Genomic DNA, 13240 nt, shown 5'->3' with positions numbered 1-13240 from the left:
AGATAACAAATAGCCTTTGGTCTCAAGGCCCCAGTCAAGCAAGGGGAAAACACTGTGCTATGCGGTAGCTCACAGTGGAATGCAGGCGTTGGTTGTGAAACCAACAGGCAAGCTTTGAAAAATAAAAGGGTAAGCCTCAGACTTTCTCTGCCCAGCACTACCTCCCTTCTCAGTCTCTCCCTGGTTCTCCATTCATAAACTCTAACTGCAATTGTAGTCCCCCTGATTGGATCACACAGAAGCACAGTATCAACTAGTGTGGGCATTGTTTGTATGGCATCTAGGAAAGTGAGAGGTGGTCTTTCACACAGGAGGATAAACACGTGGAGAATAGGAACAGAGTCTGAACTTGGGAAGAAGTGGACAGGGAGGAGAAGAATGTGTAGAGAAAGATAGAGCCTTGAACAAATATTCAGCCAGCTTGGCCAGAATATAGGCTGGATTCCTATCTGGAGAAGTACTTTGCAGTCAGAGCTCAGATGATTTCACAATCAAGGTCAAGAGGTCTGGACATTGTTCTATCAAATAATAGGAAGATCACAAATAATTTGAGTTGGAGAATCCATCCAGATCTTGACTTTCAATAAGTAATTTAGGGGCTGGGGAGGGGGTGAGTCAGTGGTTAAGAGTATCAAATGTTCTTGCTGAGGATCTGAGTTTGGTTCTTAGCACTTGTGGTGGATGTCTAACAACCGCTTATAACTCCAGCTCTGGGATTATAAATAAGATTGTAAGTGCAGTATGGAGGAGATGGGAAGGTTGAGAGACCAGATGAAATCATGTTGGAGAGGCGGTAAAAAGTCTGGCTGGTTGGATGGTGGTGGGAGTTGGGGAAGAAGGCTACCTACCAAGCAGGAGGGATCTCGGGGGAATAAGAAAGAAGCAGGTGACTGAGCGGCTGGAACTGCAGCCAGAGTGTGATGAATGGAGTTCCAAGGAGAGTCTGTTCAGGAGGGAAGGCATGGTGTGGAGAGAGTTGCTGAAGGCTTATCCTTTTGTTTTCTCAAAGCTTGGGTGCTGGCTTCACAACCAGTGCCTGCCCGTGACTTGTGGGATGTTGTGTGGCAGGAGACATCCTGTTACTGATGTCACTGAGGTGACTTCAGTGCTTTGCATGTCTTGAAAGATAATCATCAGGGGTGTCAAAACTGGCAGACCAAAAAAAAAAAAAAAAAAAAAAGACTTCTAGATCCTTCTCTAAGGTCTAACCTTGGTTCTACAGGGTAGGTCACTAAGTTAGGTTAAAGCAAATCAGTCTGTGGTTATTAAGGACCAGTTAGAGCTGGAGACTGTGCTAAGGAAGGAGCCAGGAAGAGGTAAATGTCCTAAGAAATTTAAGAGTTAAAGTCAACATCAGTGATGTCATAGTGGCCATGCAGATACAATCGTCTGTAACATTTATGGCAAGAGATGGATTACATAGAAAAAGCTGGAAAGTAGCCACCTTCCTCAGGCCTACAGAATCAGGAATGCCCAAAGTCAAGACCCAGTGACTCAGATGAGGCTCCATTACAAATCAGTTTCTGGGGGAGGGGTCACAGAAATGGCATCCCAGTGGACCTTGTCAGCACACGGCTTCCTTTCTGGATAGCACATTGTTGGAACGTCCTACTCAAAGCCTCGAGAGCAGCATCCCAGGGATCCTCTCTTGCAAGCAGAATTTTTCTGAATACAGAACAAAGCCAGTTTTGCACTTGTGTCTTTGTAAATTGACCCAGAGTCGTTCCCAAGGCATGTGGCCACCATTTCCAGCAGGAAAAGCCAGACGCTTGCTTCCCAAACTTGACGCCATAGTTACAGTCATGTTTCTGAGTGTTGTGTTTACTGCTAGGCATCTGACTAGGAAGGTCACTGTCAAGGACCCAAACACACTCAAGTCTAGAGATGGTCCCCAGGCCCCATCCCTTACTGAGGAGCTACTGGCAGTTGATAAATATTGAACGAGAGAGAGAGAGAGAGAGAGAGAGAGAGAGAGAGAGAGAGATCGAGAGAGATCTCCGTTCTTCTTTGAGGGTGTAGCCACTGGCTGGTTTCCCACGCTCCAGTGGATGGTTCCACCCACACACATAGGAGCAGCACTAACTGAATTTAATGGGTTATCAAAGAAGGTGGAGATAGTGAAGAAGACATGAAGAAGAAGGAGGAGGAGGAGGAGGAAAAGAAGAAGAAAGAACAAAGGGAGACATGTAGAGGGGATGCAGAGGAATTGGGGGCAAATGGGGAATCAATATGATTATGCTTCATTTTTGTATATGTATAAAATTCTCAGAGAATAGAAATAAATAATTAAAAAATTATCTCCCAGTCCCAAATCTTTCTGCAGACTGAATAAATAATGTGTTGTCATTCTCAAATACTCATGGCTGCTGCTATGTTAAAAGTACTGCATCCATTTGAAAGTATCTCGAATTCAGAGGAATTTGACTTGGTTTGGTGTGTGTGTGTGTGTGTGTAAGAATGCTAATAGACACAACCAGCTTGTCCAGTTTCACCTGGTGAAATGTTGTGGTTATTAAAAGTGATGTTCATGTTTGGCAGAAGAAAGGCAGCCCTGGAGGAAGAACAGCTTTTGTCTGGAGCCCAGAGCTTATCCACACTCCAACTGCCAGGGGGATGAGCTCGAAAGAGCCGGGTGGAAAAAATATTTCTGTGAACACTAATAGCTGGAAGCAGAGGGATGTCAAACAAGAATCAACCTAATAAGAAGCTGTGGACCCTCCTGGGTCTTCCAAATTACCTCTTATACTGGCAAGACTTCCTTCTGGAACCTTCTAGAAGGGTGATTATCAGCCTGGCCTCAGCCCTTGCATGGCAAGGAGGTCAAACAAAGTAAAATGCAGATCCCTAGGCCTCCACCATTGACCTTAGTGAATTGATAGGTCCAGGTGGGGCTGTGAGCATTTGCATTTTTTTTAAAAAAATGCCATGATTCCTACGTCAGCCAGAGCAGAGACAGGACATGTTTATATGAGAACAAAAATACTTCATCACAATGCTCTGTTTGTGAAGTGCTCAGTAGTGTGTGAAGAGCATCACAGAGAGCCCCGGTCTGATGCCGCCCCTTTTCTTGTTTCTCACACCTACCCTGGTAGATACATCCTTATTTAAAAATGAGTGAATCGGGGCTCAGGGAAGTGAAACCTGTGTGGTATCTGAGGAGAGACAGTTGGAACCCCAATGTACAAGCGGAACCAGGGAACAATGGGTGTGCCCCTTCTTGTAGAGGGACAGACGGTTATGACCTTGAACCCACAACAGAGATTTCAAGAGCAAAAATTGGCGCCAACACAGACAGGAGAGCGAGGCTGGCAGAAAGGGCGGGGCAGGTGCTATCAGGGGCTTCTGAGACACCCCTTCCCCTCTCTTCCTAAGACATCCAAAAGAATGGGCTTCTCCCAAGTCACTCCTTAGTTAAGTGCCTCAGTTTCCCCCTTTGAAAACTAGAGATGATGAGGGTTGCCTGCCTCTTGCCACATGTCTAGAATGTCCATTAATATCTGTGGCTCAGCTGCTCTGTCCAGTTCTGTGTTGGAGATGCTGTGTCCTAAAAGATGATAGATTTTCACGTGGGAGATGTCGGGGGCAAGGGAAGGACCAGGGCACCAAAAGTTAATGTTTTCTTTTCTTGTCTTTTTATGTTGTATGTGTACATGTTCATATTGTGTGTGGGTATGGACACATATGTGTGCATGTCCACATAGGTGCACTTGTGTATGAAGGCCAGAAGACAACTTTGAGTATTGTTCCTTAGGATGGCATCTATCTTACTTTTGAAATGGGGCCTCTCATTGGCTGTGAGCTCACCCTTTAGACTAGGCTGCCTGGCCAGTGAGCCCTAGGGCCCCGAGGATCTGCTTGTCTTTGCCTCCTCAGTGAGGGGATTATAAGCTTGTCCCACCACGCCTATTTTTATTGTGGAAGCCGGGGTGATGGAACTCAGGTCTCTAGGCTGTCCTGGAACTCGCTCTGTAGCACAGGCTGGCCTCGAACTCACAGAGATCCAGCCGCCTCTGCCTCCTGAGTACTGGGATTAAAGGCGTGCGCCACCATCGCCGCTCCTCATCTCTTTCTTTAAGTGAAGGCACGTAGGGCCCAGGAGTCAGCTGCTTCATGCTCTCTACTGTACCCCATAGCAGGTGGGTTTCCACGGGGGTCCCCAGAGGCAGAAAGACAGCAGCTTTCGTTTCTCACAGCTGCTCTGGGGTGGATGGCAGCCATCTCTGCTTAAATCCTGCATCCTGAGGCGTGTAATCTGGTGAGGATGAACTCTTCTGGTTACAAGGATCTTGCAGGTCATGGGATGTGTGCTGTTTGATTTTCAACCACTTCCACATGGACCTCAAGAGAGGGATGCCCCGTCACAAAGACTTGTTGAGGCCAGAGATTGATGTTGGGTGTCTTCAGTCCCTTCGTTTGTGTGTGTATGTATATGTGTATGTGGGTGCATGTATATGTATATGTGTGTGTGTGGTATATGTGTATGTATGTATATGTGTATGTGGGTGCAAGTATATACATGTGTGTGTGTGTGGTATATGTGTGTGTATGCATATATGTGTATATATGTGTGTGTATGTATATTTATATATGTGTGTGTTGTGTGGTGTATGTATATGTGTGTATGTATATGTATGTGTGTGTGTTTATGTATATGTGGTGTGTGTGTTTGTGTGTGTGTGATGTGTCCATGTGTGTGAGGATGTCAGGTGTCTTCCTCTATTTATACTTCCATATTATTTTTGAAGCCAGGTCCCCTCACTGACCCTAAAGCTTGCTGTTCTGGCTAGGCTGATGGCCAACAAGCTCTCAGGATCCACCTGTCTTTGGTCTTCAACTAAGGAGTTGCAGGCACACCTGGCCATGCTTAGTTTCTATGTGGGTCCTTGGGGATTTGAACTCAGGTCCTTTTTGTTTCATAGCAAGTGTTCTATCCACTGAGCTGTCTCCCTTGCCTTGTACTTTTTTTTTTTTTTTTTTAGACAAGGTCTCTAACCTCACTGTTTTGGCTAGACTGGCTGGCCAGTGAGCTCCAGGAACCCTCCAGTCTTTGTGTCAGGATTATAAGCAAGTGTGATCACATCTGAATACATACATATATGAGTATTTTTACATATTTAAATTTTTATTTACTTACTTTTTAAATTTTTAATTTTTAGCTAGGTGGTGGGGGCCCCTACCTTTAATCCTAGCATTCAGGAGGCAGAGGCAGATGGATTGCTGAGTTTGAGGCCAGCCTGGTTTACAGAGCAAGTTCTAGGGCAGCCAGGGCTACACAGAGAAAACATGTCTTGAAAAAACAAATTAAGTGTGTGTGTGTGTGTGTGTGTGTGTGTGTGTATACCTGAATAAGATATCGGAACTGTATTATAAGTGGTTGTGAACTGCCCAATGTGAGTGTTGGGAGGCAGACTCCAGTCCTTCCTGGTCACAATCTGAGGGTCCAGTTCCTCATGGCAGCAGGAGCCTGAGGGGGCGGACTCCATTCTACCCACAGTCAGGGGGCAGAGAGCTGAATGCTGGTGCTCAGCTTGCTTGCTTTGTTTGTTCAGGCTGGGACCCCAGCCCATAGAGGGGTCCTACATTCAAGATGGGTCTTCACACCTGAGTTAAACTTTTCTGGACACATCATCGTAGACACACCCAGAGATGTGTTTGCATGGTGAATCTAAATCCCTCCAAATTACAATCAAGATGAATCATCAGATGCCCAGATCCCGTTGCTCCTGCCTCAGGGACAGTGTTAGCTCCACTTTATGATTCTCTAGAGGTGAGTGGTGGATTGCAAAACCAGAGACCACTTGGCTGTTGACAATTATACTTCTTGGAAGTCCCTTTCTTTCCTTTTTTTTTTCCTGGTAGATGCCTACCAGGTGATTCTGAGCGAAAGATGACACCGATTTGCTTGATTTGTTTGCAAAGGCAGCGCGCGCGCGCGCGCGCACACACACACACACACACACACACACACACACACACACAAGTGCCACAGTGCTACAGCGAACATCCTCTCCAAAGAGAGGTTTCCGGGGTCACAGATTCACCACATGAAACGCTCTCCCCTGCTCCGTGGTTGATATGAGTCAGTGGTCCTCTCGGAACCCCCTTCCTGGGCTGTTCCAGAGAAATCTGTGATGGATGTGAGGATGACTGTTCACTTCACTGCAGCTGACCACTTTGCATTTTTCCAAGGTGAAACTCAACCGGTGTTTTCAGGTCCCAAAAAGAGTCAACAGCTTGAGGCTGGGGGCGGGGCTTGGCAAACACAGGCAAGCCTACAAATGTAGAAAAGAGCCCCCAGAATCTGATTCTAAACTGAGTGGCTTCTCAGGTTTAGATTTTCTCTTTAATTCTGCTTCCCACTTGTCGTGCGTGCGTGCACGTGTGCGTGCATGCCTGTGCGTGTGCACGTGCGCGTATGCATGTGTGTGTGTGTGTGTGTGTGTGTGTGTGTGTGTGTGTGGACACCAGAGATTAAATTTGGGTGCCTCTGGAGCCTTTCACATTGTTTACTGAGGGCAGCTCTCTCACTGGGATCTGGAGTCACCCACTGAGCTAAACTGTCTGCCCAGTGAGCCCCAGATACCTGCTTGCCTCCACCTCCCCAGCACACAGATGAGAAGCACGCGTTGCCATGCCCGGCGGCGTTTTTAGGTGGGGGCTGGCGATCACTTGGCTGACTGGCCCACCACCCCAGCCCTGCTTCTTTTCAAGCATCTTCTGTCTGGAGCTGTGTGTGGTGGCATACACTCACAGTCTCACCTTCATTTGGATGCTATTGTCTTACAAGTAGACCTCATGACACGAAGTTCCACCTCCCCTGACTTTCCCAACAGAAACCTCACGCTGCTCCCTCTCCTTTCAAGTGACTCTTCCAGTGATGGCGTCATCTCCCTGACCTCTCACTAGCGCCTATCACGGCACCTTGCCGTGGTGTGTGTCTAGACTTTATCTCTCACGACAGGTCCTGGATAAAAGCTTCCTGGCAGACATTCACAACTGCAAATATTTACTATACACCAACTGAGTTCGGGCCCCAGGCAAGGGAATAAGTGGTGGACACAGCTGACTAGGACCTGTCTACATGGAGCTGGTGGGCATCCAGTCAAGGACACAGGCATGTCACAGAACAATCTGAGGCAAACCAGAAGGCTGCCTGGAAGAGGCAAACTCAAAACCAAGAGGAGACGAGAAAAGGGTTAGTCAGTTTAATGAAGCAAAGAGAGTTTACTTTTTGGTACTTATGGACAGGGATGGTGGTGGTGGTGGTGTGCATTCTTACAGGCAAGTGCTTGTGTATGTGCATAGAAGTGCACACACACACACACACACACACACACACACACACACGAAGGCATGGAGGCCAAAAGTTATATATTTTCCTCAATAACTTTTTTTCTTACTTTCTTTCTTTCTTTCTTTCTTTCTTTCTTTCTTTCTTTCTTTCTTTCTTTCTTTCTTTTTTCATTCCTCCCCTCCCTCCCTCCCTCCCTCCTCCTCTCTCTCTCTCCCTCCTTCCCTCCCTTCCTTTCTTCATTCCTTTCTTTCTCTCTTTCTTTTCTTCTTTTTTTGAGATAGGGTCACTGAACCCTGAAGATGGCTTAGGCCAGCTGGACAGTGAGTTCCAGCAATCACATTCCAGGCCTGGCTTTTCCACAAATGCTAAGGATCTTACTCAGGTCCAACACAAGGATATTGTTGTACCGCAGGTGTTGTACCTAGTGAGCCATCTCCATGGCCCAAGAGCTTACCTTTTATTGCATCATGCTAGTGAGCACCTTTCTTGCCTTCTGCTTTGCATGGGCTTGTCTTGTTTCTACCCTGATTGTCTTCATGGTTTTGTTACTTTTAAGAGTGCAACTCTTTGGGACTGGCAACATTACTCAGCTAGTAGAGAGCTCCCCTAGCATGCATGAAGCCCTGGGTTGGATCCCCAACACTGCATAGAGCTGGGTGTGGTGGTAGTGTATGCTTGTGATTCCAGAATTCTGGAGGCTGAGGCAGTAGGTTCTGGAGACCAAGGCTTATCCTGGGCTACAAAGTGAGTTTGAGGCCAGCCTGGACTACATGAGACTTTGATATATGAGATTCTATCTCAAAACAACAATGATGATGAGTGTAACTCCTTGATAGCAAGAGTTCAGTATACTTCTCTACTTATCCTTGCTCATTTAGTTCAGCAAGCAGTACTTGGCTAAGAAGGGTAGCAGATCAGAAGGGCCCACTCTTCCCCAACTACTCTGTGGATATGCAGGAGTCATTTAAGTGACTGTTACTGAGAGGAACACAGGTGTCGTGTAGGGCGATCGCCACAGCATGGAAATAAAGACAGTGTCTGGACTGTTGTCTCCACTACCTAGTGCCTGTGTGATTTCAGGTGAGCCTCTAAGCTCCTGTGGGCCTGGCTTTGCACATCTGTGGAATGGAGGGGATTCTGCTGCCGCATCTCCCAGCCTGTCATCCCCACCCGCCCCTTTCCCTGCTCCTCTGAGGGCCATCTGGTTGTCACTGAACCTGTGGGAAGATGATGGTAGAGGGTGGTTCAGGGGTTAAGTCAGGAAACTCAATGTGGAAATGAAACCACAGCCCTCAAGGCCTAACTGCTGGCTGAGCTGGAGGCCAAGGCAAGATGGTCTCGAAGAAATGACCCTCTGTGAGGAACCCTTTAGCCTTCTTCTCGGTGCCCAGAGCCAAGTGCATTCAGTTGCTGACCAAGCAGGACCAGTGGCTACCTTGGCTCTGCTCTGCTGGAGTTTTCACCTTGCACGAAGGCACTTGTGGTCTGGTAGCCTAGGTTACAGAAGTAGCAATTGGGTATGCAGAGGCAAGTGATGAGGCAGATAGACAGTGCCGGGTACAGCCACTTCAGAGCTGAAAACACTCCGCTGAGGACATCATGTACTAATTCAAGGGTGGCCCCCCCCTTTCTTTCTCTTTCAAACTTCAAAACAGGAAGAAAGTTGCCTTCAACTATAGGGCACCAATAATAACCTCTAACCTTCTAGAAAGATCTATCTGGAAGCTGTCCAAGAAAGCTACCTTCACTAAGGGGATGTAACTTCTCATGTTCTCTCCCAACCCCTCTCTCTCCCTCTCTCTCGCTCAGCTCTGGACTTCTGGCTTCTTATAGCAGTTTGGAAGGTTGGCATGAAGCCATGTAAAACCACAGTGGAGTGTTAGGTAATAATGTTCTCATTAAAATGCTGTTTTGTGGTTTAATTTTCAACGGTTTCTCTGCAGCTTGGAAACACGGATGTTATAATCTTTGAGGGCAAAGAGAAGGATGACTTTGCGAAACAGGGAAAAGGGCGGGAAAACGGACCGCCCAGAAGATACTTTAGATAGTTCCAGAAAAGAAACATCTACTTTCGTTCTAGGGAAGGCACACCGAGCTTCAGAGCAACACCGCGTGGGGCTTCCTGAAGACTAATCGCTCTGGGGACAAATGCTTCTAACATCTGAAACCCCTCCGCGTTGAAGGCGTCCTATGGGGATCCGGGGTGACTCGCCGAGTCAAGGGCCTGCCCTGCAAACATTACGACTTTGAGCCCTTGAATGGGCATAAAACGCCATGTGTGGTAGCATATGCATATATGTTTATAATCCCAGTGCTGGGGATGCAGAGATAGGGGATCCCTAGGACTTGGTGGCCAGCCAGTGTCTTTAACTAGTGAGCTCCAGATCCCGGTGGTGAGAGATCTCACCTCCAAACACAAAGTGGATGGCTGTAGAAAAATAACACCTAAGGTTGACCTCTGGCCAGCCCATGCATGTCAACACAGGTATATACATGAGCATCTGCCTACATACGAATATGCACACACATATATGCACACATACACACACAGAAAAATAAGTATCATATGAGCTTAATGGTTGTGTGTGTCTACTGTTCATGATGAGGCCCTGGATGTGATAACAAGGACCAGAAATTAGCATTTTAAAAGGTCTGAACTAAACACTTCTGGACAGGGACAGGGAGAGGCCCCAAGCAATTACTACCAGTTGGGGTGGATAACAAGTAACAAACAGCACAATGGAGTAAGCCAGTCATCTGTTCTCATCTTCATCTTCACGGAATTCCTACCCGAGGCTGTCTTTTTTGAGATAGGGTCTCACATAGCCCAGGATGGTCTTGAACTCCCTGAATGCTGGGATTATGGGCATGTCCCACCAGGTACTGCTAGGTCTTTCTGGTTTAGTCAGTGAAGTCCAAGGAACTAGAACTCAGGTTTATATTTTCTTTTTCAAAAGGGGGATGGCGAAGTATCTAGCTGCTCCCAATTCACCTGTTTACCATGCCGGGTTTTGGTTTTGAGCTTAGCTTGATTACATTCTGCATTGGGCTGTGTAAAAACTCACTTACATAACTGGGGTGCCCCAAAAAGGGTAGGGAGTGCAGATTACTGGGGGAACAGCCCTACTTCCTCTTCAACTTCCACCTTTTCAGCCTTCCTGACTGACCAGTTCCCACCTGATTTAACTCTGCCACCCTGACCTTGACCCTTGACCTGGCCAGTCCTTCTGAGCTATTTATACATTCCCAGCATCTTGGCTCTTTTCCTCCTAAAACCTGGGCTGAGGCTGGCTCAGGTCCTACTCCTTCAGGGTAAACAGCCGAAGAGCCCAGAAAGAATGCTGTCCTGGTGTGCTGACAGTGGCCTTCTGTGAGCGGAACACGGAGCAATTTCAGACTAAGGTGGCCCAGTGTGGCCCTGGCACTGATGGAAACATTTCAAGCCAGCAGTTCCAATCAGACTTGTTATTGTAACAGGTGGATATTTGATCTTTTCCAGTATTGAGTGAGAGAGAACTCCATCTTTTGATCCCTGCCCCCTTCAACTGCTCTACGACGATTCTTTAAATGGTTTCTCTTTCTTTTTTTGTTTCTTTTATTGGCAATGTTACAGTATTTGTAAGTAATAGAGAAATCTGCATAGTTACCTATGGCTTTTTTTTTTTGAGGGACCTGAGATATTCAGGGCCTTTACCAAGCACCCACAGGATCTATGTATCACAGACTGAACTAAAATTTCTTCTATGTAGCTGAATTTGAGTTTGGGATCCTCCTGCCTCTACCTCCTAAGTGCTCAGATGATAGGTGTGCCATTATGCTGGCTTATGGTGTGCTGGGGTGGAACCCAAGCTTTATGCATGTCAGGCAAGCATCTACCAACTGAACAACAGCCCTAGCTTTCAGCAAGGATTATTTTAAAGCATTTTTTTTTTTTTAGCTATGCAAAGAGTTTTTTATTTTATGTAAAGTTCTTGCATTGGTGAGCATTTCTGAGGCGAGTCAAGTCTGCTGAGATTTTAGTGAAGGTATTTTATATAACCCCAAAGGTGAGTATGGAGTAAACAGATACAATGATCAGACGTTCCCAAAATAGTCACATTTGAGCAGGTAAAATCAGTGTGGTTTTCTTTACAGGGGGTTTCACTTTGACTTTCAACGTCGGATCTGAGGGTTTAGTGAACCCGGAAATGCAAAGTGAAACTTGGGAGTGTGCATGCATATCAAGTCAAATAGACTTCTATGAATGGAAGCTGAGTTCCAGTTCTTATCAGTGTACACATGTGTTAGATGTCACCCTCCCCTTTCAAAAAACATGGATCTTTGTCTTTGGGAATATATACTTAAAATAAGACATATTGTCCAAGCCCAATGCCATGGCAGTGGCTCCTCCTCCTCTCCCTCTTCCCCTTTCTCCTCTTCTTCCTTTTCTCCCCACCCTGCCTTCTTCTGTTTGAGATAGAGTCTTGTGTCACTCATACTGTCTTCAAACCCACTAAGGAGCCAAACATGATCTTCAACTTCTGATTCCACAGTCTCCACTCCTTGAATGTTGTGATTACAGGCATGCGCCACCATGTCTGGTCTATTCAGTTTTGGGGTTGGAACCCAGGGTATTGTGGATGCTCAACAAATACTCTATTAAGTGAGCTACAGCCCCAGCCTGGCATGGCATTGCCTAACTTTTCCCAAAGATCTGTGCTCATGTGGATCAATCACTCTGTTTCTACTAGGGGAGCGGTGAGGAGGATGTTAGCTTTTGAAAATGGGTTATAAGACCTTTTACCTCTGTTTTCTACAAGGTTGGAAGGAGGGGGGAAAGTCAAGGCTAGTGGGGTACGGCCTCTCATGTTATCTCCTGGTGAGGCTTATGAGAAGAATGTCTCTTCTGTTAAGGGGATTAACAGCCGTGGAGGCCAAGGAGGACAACCCTCCTTCATGGTTGACTTTGGACTCGATGTCCTGTTTCCCTGGTAACATTAGAAAGGTAAACACCTTAACCTTTGCCACTTTTTAGTATTTTAATCCTCCTCCTGCCTCCACTTCCTGAGCGTTGGGATTATAGGCATGTGCCACCACACTTGGTTCATGAACTTCATCTCACCACACTGCTCAGAACAGCGAACAGCTTTAAAATAAGTTCTTTATTTCTGGACTTTTCTTTGTTGGAGGAAGTGTGTCACTGAAGATGGCCTTTAAGGTTTCAAAAGCTCACACCTCTTTCTCTCTCTGCCTCTGGTTGTTGTCTCAAGATGTAAGGTCTTAGCTACTGCTCCAGTGCTATGGCTGCTGGCCCGCAGCCATGATGATCATAGACTTCAATCTTCTGGAACCATAAGTTTCCAAATTAAATGATTTTTCTTTTTCCCCCTTTTCTTTCCTTCCTTCCTTCCTTCCTTCCTTCTTTCCTTCCTTCCTTCCTTCCCTCCCTCCCTCCCTCCCTCTCTCCCTCCTTCCTTCTCTCTCTCTCTCTCTCTCTCTCTCTCTCTCTTTCTTTCTTTTTTCGAGACAGAGTTTCTCTGTGTAACAGTCCTGGCTGTCCTGGAATTCACTCTGTAGACCACACTAGCCTCAAACTCAGGACTCCTCCTGCCTCTGCCTCCCCAGTGCTGGGATTAAAGGTGTGCGCCACTGCCGCCTGACTAATGCTTTCTTTTATAAGTTGCCTGTCATGGTATCTCTTCACAGCAATAGATCAGTAACTACAACAATGCCCTAGTCACTCATGAATCAGTCAGGTGCTGTGAGTGTTGTGTTTATTGTCGATCTGACAAAATCTAGAATCCCTTGGGAGGCTGGTTTCTGGCCATGCTTATGGGGCATTCTATTGATGATCTTAATTAATAAGGAGAGACTTGTCTTAATTGTGGGCCTAATCACTCTCTGAACAGGGGACCCTGGACTATGTAAGTGGGGACAGGGGCTGAGCAGCAGCATGCTTTACTCTTT

This window comes from Onychomys torridus, chromosome 11 (genome assembly GCF_903995425.1).
Source record: "Onychomys torridus chromosome 11, mOncTor1.1, whole genome shotgun sequence".
Lineage (NCBI taxonomy): Eukaryota > Metazoa > Chordata > Mammalia > Rodentia > Cricetidae > Onychomys > Onychomys torridus.
Note: the sequence above shows the minus strand (reverse complement) of the source record.